The 23,758-nt window shown below is 35.4% G+C and overlaps 2 long non-coding RNA genes across 6 annotated transcripts; one reads left to right on the top strand and one right to left on the bottom strand.

Moving 5' to 3' along the window:
- Positions 1–21: 21 nt before the first annotated feature.
- Positions 22–18,555, top strand: LOC143303561 (uncharacterized). Of its 3 annotated transcripts, XR_013059994.1 has the most exons (5): positions 22–349; positions 16,052–16,239; positions 16,903–17,024; positions 17,112–17,235; positions 17,475–18,555. It is a non-coding gene; the product is annotated as an uncharacterized LOC143303561 (long non-coding RNA). The 3 variants fall into 3 exon arrangements; XR_013059993.1 differs by having other exon boundaries at positions 17,112–18,555; XR_013059995.1 differs by having other exon boundaries at positions 22–509; positions 17,112–18,555.
- On the bottom strand, positions 5,470–6,607 carry LOC117156991 (uncharacterized). 3 transcript variants are annotated; one of them, XR_004464208.2, is made up of 3 exons: positions 6,499–6,607; positions 6,212–6,433; positions 5,470–6,082 (listed from the first exon to the last, which is right to left on the bottom strand). It is a non-coding gene; the product is annotated as an uncharacterized LOC117156991 (long non-coding RNA). The 3 variants fall into 3 exon arrangements; XR_004464209.2 differs by having other exon boundaries at positions 5,472–6,069; XR_013060061.1 differs by lacking the exon at positions 5,470–6,082 and having other exon boundaries at positions 6,195–6,433.
- Positions 18,556–23,758: the final 5,203 nt, after the last annotated feature.

Below are 23,758 nucleotides of genomic sequence, written 5' to 3'. Positions count from 1 at the left end.
GTAGCCCGCGGGTACCGGCTAGGAGGGGGCACGTCTCTGGCACTGGGAGGAGGCACGTTGGGCACTCGGCTCTCAGGAGAGCGAGAGGTCTTTCGTTGGAGAGTGGTGGTTGGATAAATGGAGGTGGCACGCGGGTTTAGATGAACGTCAAGTTTTTACGATTGAATCTATCTGACTGACGCACGTGCACAAAAGCATGTGTCGTCGGTAAGAAGTAAGAAGTTCGTTTGCGCGCGAAGAGTGTTGCGTCTTTAAATGCATCATTTATCGTCAGCAAACGAACTCGATGATTTACCGAACACCATCGAGATCAACTTCGATTAGTATCGCAGCAAATTTTGTTAATATGGTGCGTAGAATAAAATTTCAAATATTATAGTATGTTAAGTCACACGATAGGAGAAAGATGGATTTTTCGATAATACCATAAATGTAGTTTATTAATAAATCAAATGTAATTACGTGAAGCCAATGTGAAGTAAGCTGTGCAGTTGATAATCTTCGCCTGAGTGAGTAACGATATAATTACTCTTCCCATAAATGTAAGATTAATTTAATTATGCAATACATTAACTTCTTACAACTGCTGTACATCTTTGTGTGTTTTGAAACGTTGCAATGTATCAACGGTCGAAATAAATACAGCTGAAGTCAAGGAAAAGGTTAAATATTATAATTTGCTACTTCTATTCACACAGGGAATATTCATAGCTTGGGATAATAACATTCCTGTGACGCAATAAAACTTGATTTCCTAAATATTAGCTATTCATTTTGTTTTGCAAAAGAACCAGAAATATTCTAAAATAATTTGTAAATCGTAAAATATAGTTTTTATATAAATTTTCTCTTTGAATCAAAAGAATATTTCTATTTAAAAATATTTATAAATATTTTCATTTTGTGTGAAAAGATACACTGTACATAATATTTTTGTTTATATATTATAAGCAATATACATAGATATTGCAGTATTCCACATCTTGTAACGCAAATAATGAATTTCCCTTTCAGCGTTCAAATCTATCACGATAGACGTGACATGCATTTTAATGATACGCTTCACGCAACTTTATATATTATTTAGCGATGATATTAAGATTGTAAGCCTGGAAACAGAGTATGTACGTGCGAATGTGGTCGCAAACAAGCTGCAAGTCATAAAACGAATCTTGCCGTACAAAAACGACTTGATATATATATATATATATATATATATATATATATATATATCAGCTTTATATTTGATATCCTTCTTTCCTTCGTTTTATATAAACGATGCCTCTATTCGTTCTAGCGTTCTCGCTTTATAGATATGTACTTAACCAAAGCGCTTATAGCAATCGTTCAATGTGAAATAAAATATTTTATATATCTTTCTCTTAGTTTATGGACATGCGAGCCACTGTTTTTCTACTATTAAATAGATAAATATCGTTACAAATTCCTACGTAAATCCTGATTCTTATCCTTTAACTAAGTCTATCTAATTAACACACGCTTTTTGCAATATTGTTATTTTTCAAATTAATTTTATGAAAATATTGATTTTCCTCGGATACGCTTTTTCATATGAAATCATAAGAGTATACTTGATCACTAAATTGATCGTATAGTGCGGTGTACTAAAAATTATCCATTGTCTAACAATATAGGCTGTGTGTTTGTTTATATAAATTTATATATAAATATATAGATTTACAAAGAATTTTATACGAAAATCCCTGCTATGCCAGTACTTTTGTTTATCAGTAGATAATAAATTAAATGAAACATAGGCAAAAATTTGTTTTGCTTACTAAATATTATAACGAATACCTTACCTTGTAAGTGTGTATGAAATTTAATTCATACAATGTATAAAAATCCACAAAATACATTGATCACATACAGAATTTTCAAATTATCACAAAGTTTGGTTAGAATCCATTACGATATTTGTCACTTAAATAGGTGAATGCATATATGTAATTAAGACAGGACAGCAAATGTTCTTAACTATTGACTTGAGAAAATAGGGACGTTGCAGGGGTGAACGTAGAGTTTAGATGAGTTGGAAGTTAGGATTAGTGGTTGGGGTGAAATGACGATCGTAAAACGTCCTCCGAGTGGATTCACCGTGCGATAGCCAACGAAAGATACTTGTGCACATGCGATATCCCGGTAGTACTTTACTTGCGACTAAATTTACTGATTGACCCACGACAATTGTTGTCGTTGCGGTAGAAACGGATTTTACGCATTCCATAGATGCCGGATCAGTGACAAAAATCTTTACGTGGAGCACTTAGGTCAAATTGTTTCCAGTTAAATCGTAAATCTCTCTGACTAATCTGATTACATCTTGCGCAATTAAAAATTATCGATTTTCGTGTGGATTAAAAGATTTGGCAGATGAAATTAGTCTTGGTCTGAACTAGTAGGTAGTTCACGACTGTTTATTAACGTATTATTGTCACGATTGCTATTCAGTGCTCAAACTATATATACATTTTACCCCGCCAATATGGTGATAACACCTTCTGGATGTCTGCACTATGTTCTGATATACCTGTATATCAATGGTATTTCTGATCCAATTAGCTGACGCGATCACAAGCCATTAAATACTCAGTTTTTCTGCTCTTTTCCTTTTAACTCTTTTTTCCAGTAACTCGCCTTTGTTCTCTCGACTCTGTTGACATCGTAACTCGTATGTGTTGGTGTACAATTATATTTATGTTTGGGTATATATTACCCTAATTTTCAATGACTGTCATTTTCCATTGCTCTTTTTCTCTCGTTATTCTTGTCTATAGCCACTCTCCCTATACTCAGATTTTTCCAATAGTATTATCGAGATTGTTGACCTGTGTTTTAGCAATTACGTATTTATATCGCGTGACTTCAACCAGCCCTGTGTTAAGTGGAGTAGTCAAATTCCACTCGAATTCGATTTTACTCGAGGGATAGCGTCTTCCCCCGAATATTTGGTGAACGACCTTAGTCTCTGCAGTTTAGCCCAAATGAACCATACGTGGAACTCTCTTGCCTCTTGCTTGGATTTGAGTTTCTCTAACATCAATGACGTTGTGATATCTATATCCGTCGATCCATTACTCGAATGTGATTTATACTATCCTGCCTTAACCATGCAATTGCACGTTCATCCATCACTCTACGCAACGTTTACTAATAATAATGTTACCTATAAGTACGATTTCAAACGTGGTGATTACACTGGAGTGTGTAACTACTTAAATTCTATCGTTTGGGACGATGCTTTAAAAAACACGATACTCGATGATGCAGTTTGCCTATTGAGTAGTTTGGAATGTAATTTCGTTTTTTTGTATGAGAATTGAAGACGATCGTTTTACTCGGTTTTATTCAGTTATGTAAACTCCATTTTTTAACAATTTCCCATGTTGTTATGCGACGATGTGCTTCGACCAGTGCTTTTATTTTGTGTTCGTTAGCCTCAACTGGCCTTCCAGAACGTGCTGCGTCTTTGAGATCGAAATTATCGAAAATCAATTTTCATACTGGTGGATTATAGTAAAAAATAATAATAATGAGGACCTATCCCCTTTTATTGCCATTTGAATAAATATGAATATAGATATATACAGTCGATCACAAAAAAATTCAGACACTAATACCATTTTGATAGAAAATTGCACGATGTAGCGAGGACCAAATATTAATGGAATTTAGATCTTTGAAAAGATCTTGGATATTTAACGTTGAAATATCTTCAGTATAATGTGTATATTGCGCTGCAAACAATTTTTGCCATCAAACACATTGTTTATCCATTGATAGTTTTCCTGCCTGTTTTGCTTATTTGTCACAATTTTTTCTTTCTTTCCTGTGTCTCCTTTTATTTTATTCTTAACTCTATATTTACTTTTCCTTGGAAACGCTGTTTCTTTTCTTCGTCTTGTTCCGTTTTATTCATTCCTTTCGGGTCTTACACACCATTTGTAAGGTTTACGTGTTTCCTTCCTTCCAGTTACTATGTTATCTTACCTTTTGGCTTTTTGTTACTCATAAACAACCAACATGTGTATATGCACTATTACACGTTTACACAAGTTTATGTACATATGCGTGTTCGTATGCACGCACAGATGTTTAAAGATATGTTTTCGAACCAGTGCATTTCAATTTTCTTTGTGTCTTTTTGCATCCCCCTCAATTATATGTAATTTATGTTGAATGTATATTACATTTCGGTGACATATAAATTGCATTGTCACCTACGTATGTGGAAATATGAATTTTTATCAGATTTTATCACTTTTACAGCCATTGCGTGTTTCGTTGCATATAGAATGTTTAACGTGTCTATATGTGTCTTAAAAAAATTAAAATAATATTGTGTACTATCGAAGAAGAAAATGGTAAAATATATTGGGCATATATTTTCCTCTTAATTCCTCCCTTGAACAACGAATAATTTATAGATCTGTTAGAATTCTCATATTTATTGTATATAGTTACATGTTTATCGTATGCAAATTTAAAATAGGAAGGTACGCGGTGATTTTTTTATCATATATAGATATTTTTTTTTGCTTTAGAACAATTCTAGATTTGCATTTATATATCCGTTTTGTATTCCAATATTAATTGTAAATTCTTATTTTTGCAAGGATTTGACTAAAAAAATAGTCTGCCAAATAATCTAATTAATCTATAGCTGACTTAATCGACTTTACATGTGATTTCAAGTTATTAGAAATATCAAAAAAAATTATCATATCGTGCAAAACTATTTTTTTTTTTGTGTTTGTTTTGAGTAAAACAGTTTACAATCGATGTACACGCGAGTATGTTGAATGTGACGAAATATGTCCTTCGATCGACTATGTTTTCTAGGTGAATGTATTTCTCTGCGATGTGTTGTCTCGCTTTATCTGCATGAACGACGTTAAAGAAAAAAAGTTGACGAGCACTGGAGCGTCAGTTGTTCGTGTGGGCAGTGCTTATTTTCTGCAGAATTTACGCAAATCGAGGTCAAAGTCCTTTAGATTAACGTGGATTGGTTACATGGTAGAGATGGTATGAAATTACAAGTGTCTTACGTGTATTCTTGTCAATACCAGACGCACCTAAACGAAGCCGGCATTTAGACGATTGCTGCCGTGCATTGGAATCATTGCTGATTCCAAGAATCTGTGGAATACTAAGGTATCGGACATGAGCTACATGTTATTTAAGTTTATCGTTTCGAGTGTATTGTTTTCTAGCTAGATAATTTAACAATTTAATAAACGACATTTACTTATTCTTTACTATATTGATTAGTATCTTTTTGAGCACTGATTGTTTTGATTGTTATGATATTTATGATCAGAATGATAGCCATAATTTGTCCAATGTATTTCGAAATTAGTTTAGCAATTATTGTCAAAAACATAAAAAGAAAGTAAGGATACATAAGAAATATTTTTAGAGAAAAGAACTCGTAATCAAATTATAACATATTTAACGTCTTACTATATTAAAAATGGTGTAATTGCCAGTACAGTCCTATCAACAAATAAGCTAGTTCGTTACGACTTAATATTGATATATAATAAAAGAAACAGTGAAACAGTATGGAAAATAATAAGTAACTATTACAAGTATAGTAAGATTGTTACTAATAGCGTATTAAGATAATGGTAAAATGATATAAAGATGCAGCACATAACTACGTCGCAGACCAAGTTTAGTCACTGTATACTGTATTAGACACAACAAATTTATACACTGTCTTAACCTGCACTTGGCAACGTTATCTGTCACCTGTTCATCTGGTGTTTACACTCACAATCAGTTGTATCAATTATATGATGTGCGTATGTCTTGCACAGTTAGTGCAGTTATAAAGGGAGAGCGAAACACTTCGTTGCCAGAATACTTGGATCATTCTCAATTATTTGTCTATTGCTTTTAATGTCGACTTTTCGAAACTACGTGCTTTCTATAAAATTACGGTTTGTAGAACACACATTCGTCACTCGAACAATGATAAAACAGTATCGTGCCATCGTGTCATTACGTTGTGTAACGTTAAATAAAAGCTGCTTCCACCATTATCTGGGAAAATAGGCTAGATTAGAGAAAAATATTCTAATTTAAATTATTCATATAGCCCTTTGCCACTCTTCAGCAATACATACAAAAATTACATAGTTTTTACATACAAGAAGTACATAGATATGTATTTTTCAAATCTTACTTTATTAATTCTTCTCATAGGCCGCTAACTTTACATTTTGAGAGTAGCAATCGAATTAATAACATTGTTCGACTTTTTCGTTTCTTCTCTTTTCATTCTCGCTCTTTTCTTCGCACGCGTTTCCCGCAATTCGAATCGATGGCACACACGATGCTACGCAAATACTGCAAATGGTCGCGAAACAGCGCGTATTGTTGATCTTCGTCTCGATTATAGTCATTTCTGCAAAATGAATAAGGGTCGTGAACGCGAGTTAGGAATAGGTTGAAAAGAAAAAGAAAGAATACCGATTGTAATGATTAATCACACGGCGACAAAATATAACTCTTCTGTCGCGGTTGAACTGGACAGGCTGACGATCACCTGTGATGATGACTACGTTTTGTCCACGACTGTACCGGCAGAAATAGTTGATCGCCGATATGGTTGTATATATTTGATTCGTTTAGCGTAGATTATATATACCCGTTGCATGCACGAGAAACGTAATGTGCGTGGATCGTCATAATATATATTAAGATGTCCCAAAAGTTTCTTTCGTTTTATAAGGAAATAATAGATACACAACATTTTTTGTTTTATATTATTTCATTGAATTATATATGATCCATTTTATAACAACATACTTATAATATAAAACAAAAAATGTTATGCATCTATTATTTCCTTGTAAAACGTAAGAAACTTTTCGGACAACTTAATATATACGTCGTGTAGGGACAATACGCGTCTCATAAATTGTTTCGCAGGTTGCAGAATACGTTCCAAACGATGCGTGTCCGTTTACTCGAAGAACGAACGCCACATGGTTGTAAAATGTTACTCGAATGGCACAACACTCAGAGTTTAGACATGTCAGTCTTTAGTTGGAAATTGAACGATGTTTTGACTTTCTTCGAGCGTTAGGATTTCTACTTACGAAATTCTTCTGTATCCGGAGACTATTAATTATGTATAGTCGTATAAATTCTGTGTATTGAAACGAAATCTCAGTTACTGCCCGATTATATTGGAATTCCAATTACATATAAGTATTTTTATTTCATTCGACAAGTAGAGATGCTAATAACGATCGTCGATATATATTTGAGCCGTTCAGAAGACATGACGATCAACTCCATAAATTGAAAAATTGAGAAAAGTAATGATATTGCAAATAATGTCATTTTTTTAATATCTTAAAATTTTTCATTACTTGGCATCTTTTTTATACGAAATAAGAATACAGTGTACTGCTGGACGAAATTTATAAAAACGGATATAAAATGTTTCACCGTTTCAAAGCAAAGATCGTTCGTTAGGAAAACTTCGCTCGGTGTATTTCTCGTATGGGTCAAATTTCTCTTCCAGTATATAAAACGATATCTTATATCTTGTATAATATATTTAGGAATGGTTTCATAATGAAACGTGTATAATTACTAAACGGGTAATCTGTATAATAGCCTAGTTGCAGGATTAATATTTTTATTTTATAAATATATTTATAAATATCTAATTAGTATTTTGTTTTATTTGAATTGGCGAGTATTACGTTTGTTGCTAATTTTAATCCGAAGCTATGCATAACAAGATTTAATTAACGACTCAACTAAACGATATTGATAGTACGATTCGTGGTATAGAAACGAGAATGTGTCTTATCAGAGACGCAGGAAGCGATAATGGTAATTACGTCCCATCGATGTATATCCAAAGTTTAAGGTTACATCGTTCGCGTCAATCGTCTCTGATAATTCAAACATAATAATCTGGCATGAAAAGATGACTATATTCACTACTGCTATTTAAGACTTTTACTTTCGTATTAAAGAAAAAAAAAAAAGGTAGTCGCAGGAACTGGTTTACAATTTGCATACAAAGAACGTATTAATCCATCGATGTAACCATAACGAATTGTAGCCGATATTGTCAGTTTCGTAAAATTTTTCATAATTCACGAATTATTAATAATTATCAAGTTATTTCAACATAAGATCATTAAGCAACGATATGTACGCAACGATTATACCGATTAAGGATTAAAATAAAAATGTGTTCCAGAAACAAAATATCGACTCTTGACCAAATCAATGTCACTGCTTGATCTTTCAATGTATAATTTTACTTATTGCTTCGCTAACTTATAAGATGTTATCAAAGATGATCTTTTTCGGGAAACATGCACATACGATCGCATGTTCGCGTACGTATACGCACGATTCGGTCACTGCATTCTCGCGCAATACTGATCGGCGAACATACAACAATCTCGTAGCCATATGTTAACACACGAATGCAACATCGTAAATTGTTCTGTGCTCTGGAATAAAATACCTTGCTGCGGTTTACACATTCATGTCGCTGTTACGTCGAGGTTTTTGCCAATGCTGCCACCGTCTTAGGTTACAAATTCTACCGGTATTTCTTCTCCTCCGTCACCGTGCCTTTTTTTCCTCTCTTTTTGCCGCTTGTTCACGCGTTTACCCTTTTGTCCTCATGACTCCGGTATTCGCATTCATTGATTGCCTCGTTCTCGTCCGCTCCACGTAGTCTCGTGAAGCACAAACGGTTTGAGTTTGACCCCTTGCATTGTAATTGTTGAATTTTCAATTTGTATGTATATATAATACAAAAGTGACTGATCTATTCATCAACGCCCAGCCCAAATCGCTGTATCTAGATACATGAAATTTGGACATGGAATAAGAAAGGATTTGTGGAAATAAAAGTGAGACTCTAAAGGAACAAAAAAGGGTGAAACTGTTCTTACAGGATAATCGTATCTCTATGTCCACTACAGTTAGAAACGTGAACGTTGGACCGTTTCTTAAAATTCAACTCTTAAAGGGCGTTCAAACAATGAGTAATAAACATAAATCCAAATACTGCACGAGCGAAGCCGCGGGCGGCCAGCTAGTTTATAAATGAAACAATTCGATATTTGGTTTCGGAACTGTACGAATGCGCCAACGAATCGAAGGTAGCGCAATGCGTAATAATAGGATACGGTTTATAAATGATACTTAAGGGGATACATTATCTTTTTGAAATTCTTTCTAAGTAATTACAAAATGAAAAGTCCAGATCTTTCCGAATGGTATTAGTACAGCTTTTACCTTTATTTTACAGACTTTTTAAACGAAAAATGCTAAGATACAGTAAAGTTGCCCGAAGTCTTCGTTCGTCAGCACCGACGATTCTATAACAAATGTCAGTTCCTCGAAAACGCACTTGCAGAGCAATCAATCTTCTTAACCCATGCATTACTAGTTACTCTTGTAAGAAAGGCTTAATTTATTGCACTCCTTGGTACTCATTATTTTCTCTTGTTAAGTACCATGGTGACATAACTAATTACACACAAAGTTTGTAGCTCTGCGTCTTCTAATAGCAACACACGGTCACAGACCGTAAAACAAGCGATTAATCGCCTGCTAGATATCCGACCAAACGGATCTTGACGACTAGAGTCACGAAATTTCAGCGTGGGAAACAAAAGAGAAATCATATTGCTATTTCTCTAATTCCACGATTAACGTTGCAACATTTGACTCGCGACGAAGTCTCTTCTTCTTCTTCGACTGTTGTTAACGTCAAGCCACCGTGTCTTAAGATCGAAATATGATTTGCCATTCGGAGTACGCACGGATATATGAGAAAATATACATATATACATATACATAATTTATTAGAAAAGATGCTGCCAAAACACACCAGTCTTTTATAGAATATGTAATCCCTTTCCTATCACAGAAAGCCAGTGCTTATACATAGGAAGTTCACTTATGTGTAATTTGATAAAAACTATAGCTTAGTAACGCAAAGAAGATGACGAAGGGAAAATTTGTGAAGGTGTCCAGGAATGACTTGTTCGCAACAATGTTATTGATAGTATATATTAGTCAATATAGATATAAGATTTGCACTGCTATCACGGTGTTCATTTTATTGTCAATTTTATACGGTAGTTGCCCTCGAGGCACTGTTATACGAAAGTCTCCGAAATTATCGAAACCCCTTTATCGTATCGACTATAGACTATACGTTATAGACCGATCATGTCGTATAGATTAATTTAATTTTAATTGAATCCGCTAATAAAAAGTGCAGCGAGTTTTAACTTCATGTACGTATCTAAAATAATCGTAATTACTCCATACTCTCGTAAATATTTGGTATTCCTATTTCAGACGATAAAAATCAAAGTTCAAGAGACAACGAACCTTTCGGTTTTGAGGTGTAAGTGCAATGACATTGAGATAAGTGGTTAGCTCCGGTGCATCGTCGTTTATGCAAGACGGAACCAGAGGCTTGGCTACGTGCGTACTCGACAAAGTAAAAAGGGCACGAAAAGAGGTATCAGAAAGATGGTGCGCGAGTGAAGGTGAGAGGATCAGTGTGCGAGAAAGAAGACACGTCGCGTCAGCGATGAGATCGGTCGAACGAAATACAAAAAAATAAGTCCTTCAATGTCTGGAGCTTGTCTTCGGCAGATCCCTGTCTTGTTCAGGTTATAAATGGCAATCTCTATTCGATATATCACACTATAAGTCGCTCTTTTACCGCACACTAAGGTAAGCATTACGTCTGGTCGCATGAGCGATTCAAAGTTTGTTACGCCAATGCGATCTTCGCTTGGTCGCGCAGTGCTGGTCGTTTGCCCTGCCCCTTCTACGTGAATTTCTCTAACCATTTTAAGATTTGTTCATACAACAGATGGTATTCGTTAAAGTTATCGACGTGATAGAAATTTTAGTAAGGAAAAGATTTTGTTTCGAGCCATTGCTTTTTCAGAAATCGCATAGATCGGTAACATCGGTAATTCAGTTGCATCATAAGACACTGAATGATATGAAGTTAGTTAGATTTACAGTGTGCGTTGTGGATCGAGCCTAATTCGCCCTCCCGCCGTCACATCAAGTGCTTCCACATCGTTCGTCTCCTCGTCGACAAAGTAGCAATGTTGCATTCCAATTTATTCCATACCATTCATCTTCCTCGGAGCTAAACTCTCCATTTTCCATTCAAGATGATAGTTAGACGAAGATATCAAACATTGGCGTAGCCAGACGGTCGAACTCGTATAAAAATAGTTTCTGGCAATGTTTATCATATATCGGTCGAAACCGCGAATTGAATGTAAATAAAAAGCAACAAATAAACGAAGCCTCCTCGTTGTATCGCATGTTTAGACAAAGCAATATGAAATAAATTGACATTCTCTCGCATTATTTCCTATATTAAATCTTTGAAAATATTTAATGCTACGATTAAATATTCGAAGAATGTGTGCTTTATTTATTTGACATTATGTCACTTACAAAGCGTCGAACTGAATGATGTAAATATTGAAATGTTACAAAAATATACTAAAAATATTTATTTCTCTCGTATCTGTAATGCCATAAGTACGTGTATGTGCGTCATTAACTACATGGAAAAAAGATTTTAATTAAAAATATGAGACCCTACTTAGATCCTATCTACTGCAATCAGGTAAACACCGTAATATCATCGATATATACAATATATTTTGCGTTTTTCTTACCTGATATGATTTTCAAAAAATCAATACGTAATACGACTCGTGATGATAATACGTTCCTTACGAGGTTCATAGTCCTCCTTATTTTGTCTCTGATGTGTGCTAGATTGTGCTTCAGTAGAAAATTCGCGATTTCGTTTTAATTCGAAATTTTATATCCTTATAAGGTAACAAACCAGATGTACAAACTTATTACCATCGCAAGGCTATCATTTATTTATCAACGATTAATCTTGTCATATTCGCTTTCGAAGATGCGAAACATTTTCGGTGTTTCTCATGACTTGATGTTATCGAACAAGTGAAAGTAGTGTTGAACAAGTTTCTCGCGGTGAGTAATTAAAAGATAAATTGTCGTGAATTAAAATTAAGAAATGAAAAAGCGGAATATTGCGAATTGTAATTAAGTACTGTAATAGTGATCGCAATCATTAACGGATTACATGTTTTTAATATACTTTATGTGTGTCATACAAATTATTTTAAATATTATAATATATATTATCAGAATATAATAATATATATTAACAGAATTACCGGGTCGATCGATTAATCGTATTGGCTACTGTCTAGCGCTACAAACTATAGCGATCTAAATCAAACAACTCAATGAATGAAACCATAATTGCATTGTCCGTTTTTATGAGTTGCTAAAGAAAAGGAATTCCTTCGCGTAGCTTTGATTCTAGCGTCAAGGTGGATGTAACGTTTCGTGACAGACTATAAGCCGCCATCATTGACAGCTTGTTGCGGCTAGATGACATTCCACTAGCACATACTTGTCAATTCTGATATACAGAGTGGTTGGTAACTAACTGGTGGTACAAGCGGAAATCGGGTGATTCTACGCGAAAAAAGAAGTCGAGAATATAGAATAAAAATTTTTCGTTCGAGGCTTTGTTTTCGAGAAAATCGACTTTGAATTTTCGCTCGGTACGCGTGCGGTACTTTATAGCGGATCTTACTGTAGATCGTTGTCTCGATGGAAAAATTAAAAAAAAAAATAAAAAAAAATTTTATTCTATATTTTCGACTTCTTTTTTCGCGTAGAATCACCCCCTTTCCGCTTGTACCACCAGTTAGTTACCAACCACCCTGTATATCAGGGTTTGATATGTATATCACCCCTGATTTGTACATGCTAACAGAGACACAAATTAAGTAGCTTTTAAACAGGAGAAAAAGATAAACAGTAAATTATCCTCCTCATGAACTAGAAATTTTAACATTCGGTTACTTCGATGCTTCGATGGCAATCAACTTTTGGAAATAAAAATTTACGTACTTTTACAATTCAGAATTAAGCAAAATTTTATCAAAGTAAGAACAGAAAGATATTTTGATATTTTTTCAAACTGTGGGTTCCCTTAAACAGACGTATTTTTTTTATCCCATCTCGATTCAGATAAGTATACCGAGTGACGAAATAATTTCTGTACATCAACCAGGCCCTGTATATTAACTTGCCCCGATTTCCCCTACTTCAAACGCGTTGCATACCATTCGTGCAACCGCAATTTCCTATGCAGCAGTTTCATCTCCAAAAAAATTGCGAAATGTTCGAGTGTCCACATCTACAAGATACATGCACAGCCGATCGATTCGTCATGGATCAGATCGATGATATTAAGATTGCGGGGATCGCTCCGATACCTTCATTTACGATGTTGCAAATATAAAAAGAGACGAACAAAAATTCGAATTTCATGGTTTTTGTTCGTCGAGCAATTTGTCTGGTATTTTTAATTTTCTTTACGGTTGTCGACTTGTCTCTGTATGGTGTAGACTATAGGAAATATAAATACACTTTCGTATTAATTTAATTTCTTCAAACTGTGATATAATTCAAATATTATATGGCGTCAGTCAATATTTTAACATAATCGATGACGTAGATGTTCAAGTTTCAGAATTTTACTCTTTAATCTCTTAGTTTGTATATTGTTAATTGCAAGCTGTTCAACATACGGACGAATTTCTCTACAAAAGTCATAAATTTTAATTGAATATAAAATTGAAAAGAAGCAAAGCAATTAAACATAAGCAGGACGATTTCTTTTACAAGACTCGTTTCATTTACGGAGTTGCAATATGAATTATTTGCAATTTATGAGTTTTGCATATTATAAGATATGATTTCATACTAGAAAACGCATCGTTCGTTTAATTTATTTAATTTACTCGGGAATTAGCATTTTCCTTTTAAACTGGTCTACTCGAACGATGGACGAACAATATCTTTTGTTCGGAACTGTACATACAACATTGTAACTACAATTTGTATTTCTATCTCGCCTCCGATCGGTTAACCAAGACTATGCACCGGTTTCCCCCTTTCTGGTTTTACTGGAGGATAATCTTTCGTCGAATGGCTGGTAAGCAAGATTCAACAGCAACGGCATTATTGGCGATTCACGAAAGAATCTTCATCGATTTGCTTCGCCTTTATGCGCGTACTTCATACCTGAGAAAATACCGTTTTCTTTATCGTTTTCTGTCCTTTCTTCTTTTCACTCTTTCTCCCCTCTTTACCACTGTACACCACTTATACACTATAATCGCGAAGGATCGCCGTTTCGAAACTCCATTGCGGGCAAAAGCTTTTTACGTTGGTAAACCAGTTTCTTATATCGTGGTCGAGTTTTTTCCTTTGTTTCAGCCTGCAACGTCACTATCTACCTTTTTTTCGTTTCTTACATTGGACATCGTTTTCGTAGAGCTTGGGTTATTATGATCGATCGCTTCATTCGGTTGTCGTCCAAGAACTTCCAGTTTAGCTAGTTGGATAACGGTCAGAAAATCAGGATCATTTTGTTAGAAAATAGAACAACTTGGCACAGTGTGCTTGTATCTCTACGATTTTCACAGATTTATCTCGCTGTACATTCGTTAAAATATGTTTCAAGTTTGTTTAATATTGAGATATTACAAGATACAATTATCATATATTATTCACGTTGCCCTTTATTCTTAACAAAAAGACCAAGGTTAGTTACGGTATTCTAATCGATAACAGCCGCGTGATATCTTTGATTTCTCATATTGGTATCGTAGTGGTATAAAGTCGCGAATCGTATGGTCCCAGATCTAACGTCGTAGATCTGAAACACAAACTCGATAATTCTCCAGTTACAATCGAATTCGAATCGCCGAATCGACTCAGGCTCGTTTAACGGGGGAAAGTTTAAAAGGAATCAAATACGTAACGCGCTTGAGCGATCAAATAAACTGGACGTCTGGTACTGGAACAAGATGATCAGCTCTCTAAAATTGACCTTCCACAGCTGCGATTTCCGGCCAAGATTCTACTAATTCACGTGCTCGTATCGTTTGGTGCGGTTACATACGATGCTGACTGGCCGTTAGCGAGGGGTCAGCAACACCGCAGGTTATTTTCAGCCCTTTCGCACCGCGTTTCAGCCCTCTCACCGGTGCGAGTCATTTCTACTGACATGCATCTCTTCTCTGACGCATTTGTACTCGGTGTGTGCATACGCTGAAAGTGTTTGACCAGTTTCGTGGCGTAGCATCAATAAACACGAAATTGATGATCTCGGTTATACCGCGAGCCGACGCGACCTCCGAATATCGGAGCGCCTATGTGATACGCGCGTCACGTCCATCGACATAACGTCTACGAACTATGCTAATGTTGCGGTTACTTTCTTCATTCACAAGACTTGTCACGATTTTCTTCGATTTCATACACCAGACAGAAAGAGGTGACAGGTCGTCTGACCATTCGCACGACATACTTACTGTCTTGGTTGTCAGGGATGCGTTACTTTCTTTGGGTATTGCAATTGGATACTGGGCGCTGTGCCGCACCATGTCGCGCCGTGAGCTATTAGAAGCGCGTGGAATTTCTGTCGCCCGTACGTTTATAGGTAAATTAAGGTGTTGATATCACAAATGTACCAAACTATATTTTTTCTAAATGTGAGTTTATACCATCAACTGAATTTATAGTAGGATAGTAGGTGATCCGGAACAGTTTCGATTAAAATATCGTAATATAATTTTATCTCAGCATTTTTTATTTGAGTCTGTGTTTACATTATAAAGACTATCAATAGCATTTTTACTTGAAGATATTGCGTTCGCTTATAATCTATCAGTCGATGATTAATTTATTCCTATAAGTTATAGGTATTAATCGTGCAAAAGCAAAGAAATTTATTTTTTCAAAATCAAACTGTTGCCAACAACCAAACATCTATTTTAGATATAGAACGATTTCATTGGGTGAATTAGTTTACTTTACTAGTCTGGATCACTCAATTAATTATTCATGAACACGTTACGTATTTCAGAAATATGGAAAACATTGGAAACCTAAAAAAAAGAGCGAGCTACTTAAAAGTATACGGGTAGATTTATTTCTTTATATCATCGATCAACGATCTCTTCATGGAGAGCTTATTTCTACCGTTATAAGGAACAATTCACGGACGAATATTACGCAGTTATCAAAATTAGAGTTTCCAGGTGTAATCTACAGGTAGGTATTATTTTCGGAAACGTATTGCAATTAGCTCTATCACGAATTGAATCACACACTACGAATGAGGTGTATCTTATGCTATTAAAACAACGAATTGGCCATGTTTCATTCATAGCTTACCAATCGGCTGAATTTAACTGGGTGAATTTAAATTGGGCAATTCGGAAAACAGGCAACAAAAATTAGAATTTCTAGCGATATACGAATCTTATTTGTCCCGTGTGTATAAGAGTAAAGAAATGTATGAATCGGATTATCATTTTCTCAAATTGTACGATTTTGCATTCTATTTTGCATATAAATCCAATTTTGTATCGTACTTTACGAGTTTTAAATATGTATATTTCTGTTTACTATTCGTCCTTTTCTTTATAATTGAGATCAGAAAGGTATAAGATTCAATCGTGCGTTGCAAATAGACTGCAAATAGATCTTCGTCAAAAACTTTGTAACTTTTATCGGAGCAACAGAAATTTATAAAAAAAGATCCAGAGATAAAAACAAATTTACAATTTCTATCATTATAAACCAACGAAAAAATGACAAGCAATAATATTTTACACACTTTCAGCGAAATCAGCGTGATACTTAGGAATATATCAAATAAATATAGGGAAACCTTTTCGCTCTTCTATTTATTTTACTCTATTTTGTTTCCAGAGTGAAATAAAAAATTAAAAACGCATTTCTGCGTCGGCAGCTTTCAAGGGTAGAAGATGCATATTCTCGCGATGCAAATACGTGTTTGTCAATTTGCTTGGAATGCGAGGAAGGTGTCCGAGGTATGTTCGTCGACTGTTGAACGCATCGACGGATATATCAGCTTACCAACAATACGATCTTTGTAATAAAAACACGCTACAATGCAGGATGGCAATTACGAGACAAAAGAAAACGATAAAAATCAATCAGAGGTCACCGATTCGAGATCACAAATACGCAATAAGTAGCAGTTCGAAGGGTCTCGGTGTGGGCCGAAAAAACCGGTTTCAGGTAATGATGGACTACCTACTTGCAGCCCAGTCAGGCAGATTATAATGAACTTTTTTGGTGTAAATAACTAGCGATGGGCTTAAGTACGTCGCGAGTAGGGTGGAACATTGATCGACTAGATTCGAGCCCTCTATAAGTAAATATTTGTCTGATTCGGATTTGTAACATACGTATTCCACTTGATCCCATCACTATCAATAACCTGGCCGCAGATTTTTCAACCAAGTAAGTTCTTTCAGTGAACGTAGAATCGGGGATGCAACGTGATAAACCTGTTGTGAAAAAAATGCCACGGTATTTCGCTGCAGAATCTTCGTTCGTTTATCGACCCTGTGACTAAGGAACTCGAATCTAAAGCGACAAAAAATTAATTATCCGATGAATTTGCAACTTTACACGCGCATCCCATATACATTCCTTTACCTTCGTTATTGGAGTTATAATCTCTATTATAATTTTATTTACGGTAATAAATTCAAATTGAAATGCGCATCTAACTACGATATTCCACCCTTCGTGTTTCGTGATTTAGTTGTATTTCTATTAACGATTCGATAGACGAAAATTTTGTAAACTCGAAGTCATGGTAAGTCTTTCTTTTTGTCGAAGAAAAGATTTGGAGATAATTGTTTCTAACATATACGAGATGGACTTATCAATAATTTACATACACTTTAAAGCTTCCTTGTTTAGTAATTTTCTTTTTTTCGTGGCATTTATGGTTCGAAGATAAATAAACGTATTTATATAGTTACAGAATGCTTGAGAAATTTCTAAAAAATTCTTTTAAAAACCGTCGTAAAACCTTAATTTGAAAACTAAGTCTCTCTAATTGACCTGACGAGTTGATTTAATTGACCGCGATATCAAGGGCCCGAAAGCATCAGAGGCAGATACTTGTATTTTGTTTTTGAATCTCGATCTCGATTCACGTTGACGTTCAGATTGCAGACGATACTTGTAATAAATATCGCGACATTATGTTTGGCCTGATCGTAAAACGTGGAATGTAAACGAGGGCGGATGGCGGATTAAACGCGAGGAACCAAATCTGACCAACATTGTGATATTATTCGTCGGCTGATCGTAAAGAATGGAATGTAAAGAAAGAACTTGTCCTCAAGTGACCTGAGAACTTGGCCAGCAGACGATTTCGAAAGATACACGCACGATATCTATGCTTTTTGTGTATCTCTGTAGAAGTTTGGAATTAATGGTTCTTTTAATACCTTAGTTCCTGATACATTTTCAGCTGATAAAAGATTGTTTCCGCGAATAATCGTTGGTTAGTTCCTTTTAGAGTTATTTGAGAAATGAAATATCGACGATTGTTTAAAGATTTACAGAAAACGATGTTTTCATTGCACTATAAGTTAGAGAATCGTAAGTTTACTTCAATAAAGCATATTTCTCTAACAACGATAAAATAAGTATCCTTCTAATTGTGTTTAGTGGTTTCAATTGCGTTTAAATGATAAAAGTATATGATATAAATTTAGTACAAATTGGAACACTACATACCTATATCGCAACTGAACATTTTCAATTTATGCAGGCAAACAGTATTCAAGCGCACTCTATCTAGATATCATTTAAACTACAGACGAAGTGCAAACATTGACCCGTATACTTTTCTTTGCGCGTTGACAAATTCGAACAGAATATGGCTGAAGCAGTCGATACGTATTTATAATTAATCCCTCGTCGTTGGCTGTATCGTGTACGTATGTGCACACGTAGATATTTGCCGTTCAAAAGATTCTTCGCCTTAGTGTTCCTTTAGCCGATAACGTAGTTTGCATTAAAAATTCGCACTTGCCATTGGATAAATGAAAACTTCAAAGTACCAGTTTTGATGTAATTTCACGGATACGTCACATTTCTTGGAAGATTTATTTATCAGTAAAATTTTAGGCTGACCTGTTTTCGTTCGTGTAAGGAGATTTGCTCGCGCATAGGGATATTTCGGTTAATCTTTAATTCTCAATAACTAGCAAACAAAGCCGAAAACGCCATTTTGTCATTCTTGATTTTCGTCTTATTTTAGCTTCAAGAATCTTAAATTGTTTTACACCTGTAGCCGAACACCTTGTGTATGAGATATACCAGGTTTCCGAAAGCAGAATTTTATACAATATTATAATAATCGTTTGCGATTGTAACAGATCCTATCATATACGATATATTCTATATATTTTGCTATATTTATAATTTCATATTTACATACAATTCATGTATTTGTATGTAACTAATAATCTGTATGTACTTTGTATTTACTACCATCCACCACTAATATCGTAAACTTACGATGTTCCCGTAACGTAAACTTACGTTCCCATGTTGAATCGGTAACGCTGGGCGCGACACTAAAATGATAAGAGAGCTTGGATATTTCCGAAAACAAATATGTACATTGGATAATGAGTTTGCTTTACCTCACCTGCAGCTAAAAGAACGTTAACGTACTTAAAGAAATATAAATTACTTCTGTATCATTTTAAAGTACGTAACTTTTATATATTATGGTTAGATAAATAGGTATATATTTTTGCTTTTAAAAATATAAAGGAATTAACAAACGTTCTTTATGGTAGCCAAATATCTGTTTCATACGTTTCAATTATAAGATATTTCTTTATTTAATTCCTCTCGCTTTACCTCGTTTACGGTTGTCACGACGTATTTACCATTGAAGTTGCTTCCTGCACTTACCGACATCGATCGGAAAAAGATCTTATTCACAGCAGGTGTAAACACGAGAAACAGGATAGCAACGAATAAACATACGTACATACCATAGCCATAGAGAAAGATTGCAGAGATCCCTAGAAATCTCTAGCACCCCGTGTCGATCTCGTTGAATTTGCGTTTACCGACGTGACTGCATTCGGAGCGTAGTTTCGGCAAATTGACTGCAGGATCGCTTTGAGTAAATACGAAACACGGCAGTGGTCGGTTCACGACGCGCGGTTACACTCGAGCGTCTTTCCGAGGGTAAACTCTACCCCTGTTTTCCTTTCGAGACGCAACCCCGAGGAGGGTAGGAGAACTCGAAGGACCGACTATGCCGGCGACGAAGATGCGGGGCAGTCTGGTGTGAAAACGAGTTCATTGGTTATATATTTCCCAGGGCGTCGGGGCGTTAAAGTGTTGAAATTTCATTAAGGGTCTAATGAAGCACACCGCGTAAGGTCTCCCCGTCTCACTCACTCGGACACTCAGCCAGTCTCCGCCGTGCTGGATGTTTGTTCGAGGGTGGATGGCCCTTAGAGATGCGTAAGCGAATTTACATGCTTCAGGGTGGTTCTTCTGTACGCCGTCACTTGGAAGATCGGAGCCTGTGCTCGGGGTTTTCAGCCAGAACGTCCTTTTCGCCCGGCGGAGAAGAGAAAGAGACCCTATTCATCCGTTTCATTAACTTTCCGTCATTAACATATTCTCAAAATAACGATCTAAGATGTACTGCCGCTCTAATTACACTTCCAGAAGTTTTTGTATTCAGCTTTACGCGCCGTTGCCCGTCTAAAGGCCGGTGTCGTGAAGCCGCGCGCGCCGAATCAACGACGCTCGGCGCTGTTTTCTGGACGGCCGACGACGCGCCGGAATTAGTCGACTTAGCGGTGTTCTAAGCGCCTCCCGACTCTCGTCGGTGCTCAACCCCATAACCTCTCGCGTATCTGAGTGGGGGGGGGGTGGGGAGGGTAGATCGAGGAAAAATGGAAATTTAATTTCACCGTGTTAACGCGTCGCGGACGAAGCGGCGCGAACGGGGTAACTTAAGAACACCGCTTGACAAGTTGCGCGTTGAGCGAAAGAATACCGATTTCAACGCTAATGAACATTAATTGCTGCGAGACGTGAATAAGATTGTAACATAGCAATCGTAGTAAATAAACTGCATTCCCTTTTTCAGACTTGTTCCCGCGGTGGAACACGTTGTCGAGTGTTTTCTTGACTCCGCGACCTCTATTTTTTTTTTAACAATAATTCCTACAATTTCCAGTTTCCGCACGGTGTTCCGCCGCTGTCGCCGTTTTCGTCGAGCCTGTATTTTAATCGCGCCCGTTTACACAATCGTCCACGTTAGTTTACGCATTGGTAAAAGAATAATGCAACTACGAGCGCTACGAGAGATGCCAACGCGGTGCTACACGGATATTTTTGAACGGAGAAAGGAAACGCTTAATTAAAACGGATCTGTTTCTGTGGTTTTTTTTACAGAGAGATTTATTACCATTGTCGAATCGTTTTCCTTGTTACCGATGTTGATGTAAGAAAGGTCTGATACGAGAAGAGGTGAATTTAATTTTATTGTCCTCACACTGCGCATACCGGAATATGTTTGTGCGACGATCGTTAGACTCGACTCGTTAGTTCTACCAATATTGCGATAGATTTCTTTTGCTACCTTTTGTACAAGCTCTTTTCTATGTATGCGATATTTGTCAAATTTATAGGTTCATTCCTCCATCTTACGTAGATATGGAAATATTATCGTTTCCCAGTTTTCACGTTTGCGTTTCAAGATTCAATTACATTTTGTATAATTTTGCATAAGTAGGTCATTCGGAAAGTTTCTTTCGTTTTATAAGGAAATAACGGATGCACGACATTTTTCGTTTTACATTATTTTGTCGAATCACGTATGATCCATTTTCTTCTATCGAGATAAAGATTACAACGTTCGACAGATTAGGTTTCGTGTTCGTATAAAGATACGTTGTTGTAAAAAACGTGTCTGTGAAAGACAGTTACCTTTTGGGCAACCTAATATAAAAAATTGTTCAAAAAGTAGAGAATATCAGGGACAAACATAAGTAGAGATATTAGCTTGTAACGAAATCTCTTTAAACTTGCCAAGTGAACTTTTAAAGTGGATTTTCTAAAAAATAGAGTCTCGTATGAAAAAATGTTATTCTTTGTTATCGACTTATCGTTCCGTATTAAAAATGAAGGCTCTGCCCGCTGGATATTTTACATTAGTATTGATTTTGTTGAATATATTATAGTTTTTATACATTCGTAAAGAAATTAATGCAATTACCGATTTCCAGAAAAGGGGAACATTATTCTATCAATTTACATTTTTTCGCGACTAAATCTTAAAGCTAAATTGTTCGTTTATCGTTAAATCGATATTATGAACTTCTTCTTTAAACGAAAATCCCTTGCTACATGATTCTGTAAATCCTACACTGATCTTTTCAGGAAAATATTACCAAATAATTATATGTATTCGTAATATCGTTATCGTTTTATTTGACGACACAGGTTGGTTACATTTAATTGCCTAAAGTAGAATACCAATAAGCCAAAATTTTCGAGTGCTTTTCGACTGAATTCCACCGTAGTGGAGAAATTAACGGGCTATCTGCCGTGTTTAACGATTTTTTACTAATACGTCTATTTTCAATTTACAGGAGGAGAAGCCTGAAACACATTTACCGAACTGTTTAACTCATAAATCTGTCATGACGTCCTCGTAATTTTTTTTTTCTTTAATGTTTTTCCAATTTCTAAATTTCGCCTGTTAATAAAAATTATTTTTCTTCGTAAAAGTTATTTCTTGTTTTTAATGTTGTTAAATATCAGACATAGATATCCTAGAAATATCAACGAATTGGTTATTCAATTTCTCAGACAACGCTATATATTTTTCTCTTCTTACCGATAATTCTTTTAATTAATTAATTAATTTAAGATTCGTTCAATACGCATTCAACTGCTACACTGAGGTATATGTACGACGTATGGTACGACATTTATTTATATTATCCACACATTTACACGTTTTTGAATATAATAATCACAGCTTTGATTAATCTTTCTCTTGTTTATCTTCTTTTCTCTTTCATCCTTTTTATATTCTTTCTTGCGTGTTTGTATCCTTTTTGCGTATACTTCCGCAATTAAACTAATTTGACAGTACGATAATGTTATATAGCAAGTGTCGATTAATTGCTTCGTGAATATGTTGAAACATTTATTTAAATTGCAAATCAATTTCGAACGTTTCGTATCTATGTGTAATAGTAAAGGAAATATGAATGTTTTGTTGGAATAGCCTTTATAATTGAATTTCGATGTATGTATAACAGAATTACCTTTTCTAATCGAAAACGTTTCCAGTGCTGCGCAAGTAATCTCAATTGTAAATATTAATATTTCCTAAACGAACATTTATGTTTCGTAATATGAAAGAATTTTTCGAATACCTATGTTGAACGCATTATTTACACGTGTTGCAATGCCTTGGTTGTAACGTTTCAAAATTTTCATCGCGTATTTTGATTTAACTCGATCTTTCCACATGGAAATAAACACGAAGGTAAATACCAACCTATGTTTTATCGCGTACGACGTCATCTTTATCGTCGTTTTAAGATCTTTAGAGATTTAACAATCCTCGACGACTCCTAATGGAATATCACCACTGATCTCTTTTATTTGTTTCGTGTATTCGTAGTTTGCCAAATTTGTCCTGGTGCTACATGCAAACTACCATCTACGATTATTCTCGTCA

This window comes from Bombus vancouverensis, chromosome 14, assembly GCF_051014615.1.
Source record: "Bombus vancouverensis nearcticus chromosome 14, iyBomVanc1_principal, whole genome shotgun sequence".
Lineage (NCBI taxonomy): Eukaryota > Metazoa > Arthropoda > Insecta > Hymenoptera > Apidae > Bombus > Bombus vancouverensis.
Note: the sequence above shows the minus strand (reverse complement) of the source record. Positions and strands in the feature narration are given on the sequence as shown.